This window comes from Bemisia tabaci, chromosome 4 (genome assembly GCF_918797505.1).
Source record: "Bemisia tabaci chromosome 4, PGI_BMITA_v3".
Classification (NCBI taxonomy): domain Eukaryota; kingdom Metazoa; phylum Arthropoda; class Insecta; order Hemiptera; family Aleyrodidae; genus Bemisia; species Bemisia tabaci.
The window spans coordinates 26,685,999-26,694,512 of NC_092796.1; positions in this window are offsets into that span (position 1 = coordinate 26,685,999).

Below are 8,514 nucleotides of genomic sequence, written 5' to 3' on the forward strand. Positions count from 1 at the left end.
CACGAAGCAAATTCCTTAAAATTTTCAAAGAAATCCGAACAAGCGTTCTCTCGTAAAACATTTAATCGCCCAGTTAAACTTGGCAACAGCTGATGTGACTTGAATCCTTTCTGCTAAACTCGGTCCATTTAGACGACGGACGTCAACATAATGTTTTTCAGGGCAGAACCAAAGATATACTTTATTTTTTTCACTCCTGGTGCGAGTGTAGTTATCCCTGAGTAAAGGTACGAACCAACGTGTATTTTTAACAAAACTCAAGTATACCATAGTCTGTTAAAACAGCCGAGTAAAGTAGATGTGATCCTTTCCTTCAGTAGGAAGATTTTTACAAAGATCAACTCGCACTATGACTGTGCACACAGCGCAGCCTCTAAATCTTGGTCGTGTAACATGATTTATGATCGATTTCATTTTTTTCTTTTTTATCGATCACGCTTTTATTTACTTTAATGTGCTTCATAGTCATTCCGATAATATCTTTATTTTATTATATATATTATTAATGTGTATTTGTATTTTAACGTAGATTGTAAAGATAAGTTTCAAGTTTTTTCTATGTAAATATAGGTTTATCTGTATTGAATTCGATTCAATATTTTCGATCTCCAGTTGTTAATTTCAAATAAAAAGTCAAATGTTTTTCCGTAAAATTTTGTTGGTATCAATCATGTCATTTCTGTGAGTACTTACGCTCTATAAACTGAAAAACAATATCTCGATTTTTTCAAAAACTGCACTCATCAAACTCGTCTTCCAAGCTTCTCAATGAACATTGGTTTAACTGCAAAAATACAAATGACGTCATTTGTACAATTTAACTTCAATTTTATCTGTGTTAAATTTAATATTTTGTTAATATTTCGGGAATCAATTTCTAAATGTCCCGTTTCGTGAATCTTTTCTGCGTAATATTCTGAAAAGAAAATTTCGAGCCCAAATTCACACCTTGTCCCTCGGACAATATCATAATACAGAGGAATGCCGCGAAAAGCGCGCTTTACTACATAATTGAACCGAATTTCTCAGAAACCATCCCTTATTTTCGAAAAAAAATGCGTGAAGAATGTTTTTGAATTTCACAAGTCGTTTATTTTCTCCTGCCAAAATCTGGAAGTCGAAAAAATTATATTAGTTTGTGACAAGAGGAGTTAAAGTTTATTTTTTACATTGAGCCTTTATGTAGGAATAAAACTTCAAACATCTTTTTCTCAGTTTCAACTCAATGCGAGTTGTTTCCTTTCTGGTGAACTCGGTTCCATTAAACTTGAATTCTCTGTCGAGGAGCATTTTGTAAGTTACTGTTGCGACAAAGTGGGAGGCGTCCGATTTTCACCGGCTGCGGACGGAATCGATCCGCGAACCTTTCGTGGGAAATTCTGCACCTGCTCGAGGGAAAGCTCTGTGAATCCACCATGCTGCTCTTCTATCTCCGTGCCCGTGCCCCCTCGGGCTGAAGTAAGCCCGCCTTGTCATCACGAGCCTTTTAAAGTTCAGGATGGATGGGGAGGGCTCAAACCATCTCGATCAAACCAAAATTTTGCAATGGCTTCAAAATAATTTGCCTACTCCCTACTCGATGCTGGATCTTTGTCCAAAATGTCAATAGTTCATTGATTTTAAGAGAAAATTTAGATCAATTGGACGTATTTCTGCCAAACAGAACTATGTGTATTATGACGTGAGCTCTGTTATGCATATATTTCTATGGGTCTCAGGGCTCATGTCTTAATCCACATAATTCTGTTTGGCAGAAATACATATAATATTCAGTTAAGTCAGAGGTATGAAACTCATCAAACTAATACCTATCATGGCAGCGCAGCGTCGAGAGTTCTAAGTGGTGCAATCCCTTTTTCGTCACATATAGATGGCTTCATGTTAGCAGAATATTCTGTGTAAATAGGCTATGAAGTTGGCTTGTCTCTCTTTTAAAAAGTCAAAAAGGAGCGGAAATTTTGAAACTCCGCAATGGAAGATTGTGATTCGCACTCTGATCATCAAAGTGTTCAATGTATACCTACTTAAAAATATGAGTAAATCAAAAAGAATTAAATTTTGAAAAATTTGATGGTCTTTACGTTTCAAGAATGCTACAATAGTATCCCGTTGTGCAATTCATTTCATTGGTCAACACGAGTCGATTTGTTGTAAAATAACCGATTCCTGGGACCATTTGCAGCGCTGATTTTGAAAGTGACATAAATCTCTCTAGATCAGTTCGGTTTTTCCGGGAAAAATTAGAATTCACCCCAAAAATTAAGCTTTTTCAGAAAATATGTGCAGGAGAAAACCAATGTCTTTTAGATTCAGCAACCAACAATACATCGGGACACATGTATCGCATGTTCAACAAGTTTTTCCCTATTACTGAGATTTTTCTGGTCAAATACCCTCCATCGCCCACCACCACTTAAAGCTCATCCGACTGTGTAGCGTCGAGAAGGATGGGGGAAAAACTTATCAGATTTCTGGTAGTATTTCATCCACCAAGTTGTTGCGGTTGAAGTCGAAAACTTGTTTTTTCCTAGCGCCTCTCAGATTTTCGGAAGATGATTGAATTTTCAAAACTTTTTTCAGGGCGAAAAGCCTTTTTCATTTCGGGAACTTGATTTTCCGAAAGTGCTCAGAAATAACCAAGGTTATTTTCGGCTTCAGCGGCAGAAGTTAGAGACCCCACTAAACACCTGAAGAAAAGTTATTTTCATGCTAACATTTGACCGGAAAAATCTCAATATCAGAAACAAATAAGGGAATTTGTTAGGCATGCAAATGTATCCTCAAATGTAGTTTTGGCTGCTGAATTCGAAAATTACTTCGGTTTTAGAGGCAGATACAGCAATTTGGCAAAACCGGATTTCCTCCATTTGAACCTATCCTAAATAATCGATTCTTGTCGAAGCACCTGGCCTTTCTGAGAATCGATACATGTCCATAGGTTTAAATGGAGAAAACGCAATGTTGCCAATTTTATGGATCTGTTAATGCTCGGTTAGGTGTTCCTTATCTTGCACAGATTTTCCGGGAATATTCGATTTTTAGGTATATAGTTGAAAAAGAAAATAAAATGCACCCGAATTATTGGGTCATAAAACTATACATGCAGTTGGTTATATTCTGAGAAGCACACTTGTATAAGGACAGAAAAATCATTCAAATGATCTCAGATTTGACAGACCCCTAAAATGCAAATACTCTCCACCTTGCTCGAGAAGAATCACGTCAGTGTGTGTGCGCTTAAGAGGTTTAAAATCAAATTCGAGAGGGCTGTTGAAAATTTCAATGTAAAAAATCCAAACAGGGCGGGCCCGTCAATCAGGGCTGCTAATCCTCTTAGCGCGGTGTCGGGCGAGCCCTCGAGTCCTCTCGATCCTTATCTGGGCGCGATAGATCGTCCCTGAATCGCGATCCTGAATACGGCCAAATCCTGCCGCACATTACACTCAATCGAGTACAAACAAACGCCAACCCTGTTGCCGACCCATGCAGGCAGCTGCCTGCAAGGGTCCAAAATTTTTGTATTTTTCCGCCAAGACTTAAAGTTTATCTGACGGCGGCATAAGTGTTTTGGTCTCGGTCATTGATCTTGAGATATCTAAAAAAAATGGCGTGGTCATCAATACCAGAGCCGGTCAAACACACTACTGACACACACACCACTGTCACATACTACTGTTTGTCTACTAAAACAGGCTGGCCAAAAATCAGTACTTTTACAGCACTTTTCCAATACATCCCCAAGAAATTCAGTGCCTCCTCGACAGAAAAATTCCGTACTTTTTCAGCACCTCCAATCGACGAAATTCGAAAAAGTTGAATTTCTCGCTCAAATTGCGACCAAAATGACAATAAAATGAGAAAAATTCCGGACCTTCTGGCGGAATTTCCGCACTTTTTCAGTACTTCCGGGCCGCGCTTGAAAAATCAGTACCTATACTCTTTCCGGAAATTCCGGACTTGTAGACACCCTACGCTAGAGCAAATGTGATGTCATATTTCGATGGTCAACGTCCAAAACCACGTATCCTCGAATGCCACGTTGCAGAATTCCGGTTATGCTTTATTTTTTTTTTTGGAAAACTAGTCAACGTAATTTTTTCATAACTTCCTTTATTTTTCTTCTCTATCTGCAGAATATTCAGAGCTTGATTTCAACCTTTAAACCCTGTTAAAACGTTTTTCAAATCAGGAGGCCCTGTTGGACATTTCGCAGTTTTAAATTTTACAACCTCAATTCTGTTTTCTCCCAAAATCTGAAGCATGAAACCGCACATAATTCATGCATCGGACCTTCCATGTAAAAATCAGACTGAGAAGGGATCTTAAACTCTTAATTCAGCGGACGGCGTTTACTTGTTTGTTCTCTTTATCTTATCTCGTGCAGACCCTTGAGAGAATAATTGCTTTTTTACCTTATCAACTAAATTTCGATTTTTTGGCAGCACGCGCCGTCCCCGAGCTAATCACATATTTTCTAATGTTAGGCACGTTAAAATGTTTTCATCGGGTAATTCGATATTTTTCGCTAACATGCACCACCCTAGGTAGATGTCATTAGCCAGTATTTGAACGGTTTAATTCGAAATGTGCGAGGGAGAGTGGAAGGGTCTGCGAGAAATAGCATGATCTCCCAGAACGAGTAAGGCAGAACAAAATGGAGACAAAATTCTATCAACGGATATCACGTTGATGATCGGACAGTGTTTTTCCTTCAGTTCATGAGGTAGGCAAAAACGATCACAGGCGTTGAAATAGTGGTATCTCGGTCACTCAAAGGGGGCGTTTGACGTAGCGTCGCGTCATCGCCTTGTTTGCATCACGAAACTGCCCAATGCAATACCTTAGGAGCCGCACTAGTTCGATGGTGAATATGAAAAACATTACGTATCTAGTTCGCGGTGTTTCAAAATCTACGATCCTATTTTATTTCATCAAAAGAGAACGAACCAACACAGTTGCATGACATTTTCACAGAATATCCCTTGCATAGAGAAGGAAAATCGTCAAATAATGTTGAATATTTTCCCATCTAAAAATCGATTGTGACGGGGTGTCTACACGATTGCAAACCGAGGTACACCTACTCGTTTTTGCTCTTTCACCTTCCAGTTGTATCGTTTTTAACTGATTTCAAAATTTGTTCCTCATTTTTGTTGTAGAAGTTACAAATGGTTTAGTTTTTTGTTTAATATTATTAAATGACTAAGCATTGACTTACTTTTGGTTCATCAATCGTTTCACCAGCCTTACCCTTCCTGAAGGCTTTGTTTCATTGCATAAAAAAAAATTATCAGTAAAAGTAGCGGATGTCACATTTTTTTCAAATCGCTGTTACTCCTTCAATTTTTCACTTACATAAATCGTAAAACGTGTGTTTTTTACAGGAAGAGTTGCACTTTCTGAAAATCTTTATGAGAATCCTCTCAGTTCTACGGGCAGCAAAGTGCAAAGCTTCGAAAACTTCAAACGCGATTTTCTCGCAATGTGAAAACTCGACATCCACTATTGTTACATATAAGTCCTCATATTTAGTTGGCTATATCTCTTGCGTGCACTAGACCCATTTTGATAGATTATAGCTTGGTAGTTTATGTAAGATGCGTCCATGCTCAAAGAAAAGAATTCCGACGAAAACTCAATTTCTGAAAATTTGGAGGTTACGCCCTTGTTCAAATATCCCATTCAACTCGCAATAGCACCTTGCATATGTACCAGCCGAACTAGCATGACTGCAACACGAAACTATAAAAGCCGCCAACGTAACAGGGCCAAGCTCGAGTTTCAAGCGGGAAAAGAGGGCCCTAAGCGCTATTTGATGAAGTCCCGTATGGACAGATTAATTTACTCATTATTTACAGAAAATGCATCGCTAATTGTCGGTCAAAGTATCAATTGAAAGGCGGGAAAATGCACCCTGTGCCTTCCACTGTGTCGCCACCACCGAAGAGGGCTCGGGGCTCGAGGGGTCGCAGCTGAAAACACAGGCCACGCAAAAGCCGCCGCCAAGGGCCTTTCGCCGTCGCGAGGAGCTTGCGCGCTCAAAGGGCCCATTTCTCGACCCGTTTCGACAGCGCTGAATCGAACCAACTCAAACGTTTTTCTAGTATCCGATTTTCTGTAATTCGGCCAAAGTATTAGACTAAAATTCAAAATACTTTGGTACTCCCTATAGCGTGAGTTCCCCTGTGTCGTGTCCCGGATATAGGGCAGCTACGGCCGAAACTAGTCGGATAAGGTTGGATATTTTGACTCGGGGTGGTATGAAACGAAAGTAACTTATGAAAGATTGGAAATTCTTGTGAAATATTTCATGAAATTTCACAAGGCTGTGATATTTTTTAAAAAATTGAACCATTCATTTCGGGGGCAGGATATGCAACCTACATTTTAAAAACGAAACAAGCGAAAGAATCCTGAATTTTTGTATCCATCCCTGGATTTTGATTTATTTTCATCGAATGATATAAACTAGTCTAACAATGCCTCTGAACCATAATGGCAGTATTTTGATAATTCTTTATAGAGAGAGCTAATAATCCATTATTAGAGATAGGTATATTTTTTCATATTTTTCTGAAATTTCATGAAATATTTCATGTGAAATTTGACAATTTTATTTTCCATGAAAATGTGCTATCCTGTTGGATTCATGAGTATTTTTAAATATATATTTTAGCGCTCTGAACTATCGCCTGGGACTTTCTAAAATTATATATTTTTATACAAGTTGTTATTATTAGCCATCACATACTCCTAAAAATATAGCTCAATCGTCCACGCGTAAATCATCGCAGATTCGCCTTCAATTTGCGAGATAGGCAAATGTGGACCCCAAAGCCAGAACAACGATTGTTTCTGCAGCCAAAGATTTGTACACACCAGAGCGGCACTTCGCCTTCCATTTATTAGTTAGGCAAAATCAGCTCCCTTAGACAACCCAAAGGTGGTATCGGTTCTCCCCAGTGGAATTCTTCGGATGAAGCAGAGTTATGATCAGAGGGAGCTCACACTGAAAAAAAAATCTCTGGTGTATTTACTAAGAAAAGGGTAAAATTACCAAGAATTCAGGGTTCTATTTGATCCCAGTTTTTTCTTGGTAAAACTACCATTTATGGAATTTCACCGAGAAATCTCGGTAAAACTTTTCAACTTTCTCGGTAATTTTACTGGACCTTGGTACAAACGCCAATATTTTTTATCGACTGTGGTAGAATTACCGAGATAAAATGGCAAAGTTACCGGGAATTGATTACCAATAAAAGTGGTATTCTTACCTGAAAAAAAAAAAAAAACAGTAAAAATACCGGTTTTTAGGTAAGCTTACCAGTCTGTCTCGGTAAAATTACCAATTGGTAAAAAAATAGGAGATTGTAAAGGTACCAACGGACCTTGGTAAAAACGCCGAGAATTTTTTTTAAGTGCAAATCAAACTTTCTGTAGTCGGAGCAACTGTGCGACGGACCTAGGGGCCTTGCACCGCAGCCACGGAGGGGATCATGCTATGATTAGTTCCAAATTGAGGTTGCAAGGTGAGGAGGGGTCCGAGAGGGTTTGAGCTCGGGGGATGAGAGGAGGGTCGGCGCGGCAGAAGTGGTTTTTAATTTTGAATTAAAGAGATATCCAGGATCCGACCTCCAGCTGTTTTTGTTGTGTTATCGCTAAAGTGTGATCGGATCGATTTCCCTTTATTGAGTCCGTGGATTATGATAGTTCACTTCTTCTAATGTCTCTGTTGTTCTCGGTCGGATTTCCATTCAGCGCGGTTTATGACGTCGCCCTCCAGACGTAAGAGCCTAACTACACTTCGCGATGATCTCTGTCGTGCATATCGATGATCAAAGTAGGAAACCACGTATCTCCACTTGCGACGTTGCAGACTTCCCGCCATACTTTCGTTTTCCTTTCGAAAATCGCTCAATGTAATGGAGATGTTGCATGTGTGAGGAATTTGCGATTTGACTGTTGATTCTTCTGTAAAAGTTCGCGAGAAACACGATGGTGCCCATGGTTTTCTCTGAAATCAACTCCCAAGCTCAAAAAAAGCTCTCAAGTTGAGGCCAAAATGGAGGGGATATCCTACGCTATCCTGAGAGTCCACCTCTACATCAAAACAAACTCTCCATGCAAAGATGATGTTTACTTTTTGCAGGCAAAGACCCCCTCGGAATGAGCAGGCAAGATGGCTGCGTGGCGCGACGGGAACTCAGAGCAGTTCGAGCACTCTCTAACCAATACCTACTCTAACCCATCCTATCGTCTGCCGTCTCCCCACCTTATCTATCCAAATAATCATGTTTCCAATAATGTAAAATGAATCAGTGAGTTCGGAAACACTCCAACACGGGTTTTTTTCGATTTTCACTTTTTTACGGTTTAGTAACACTTATGGATAAGTAGAAGCATCTGCACGCAAAAGGATATTTCGAAATTGCAATCGGAAGTGCTCGAAACAGCGACGGGAAAAGGGAGGAATCGAAGAATTTCATTGGAAATACCAATTTTTGGCCGATCAAG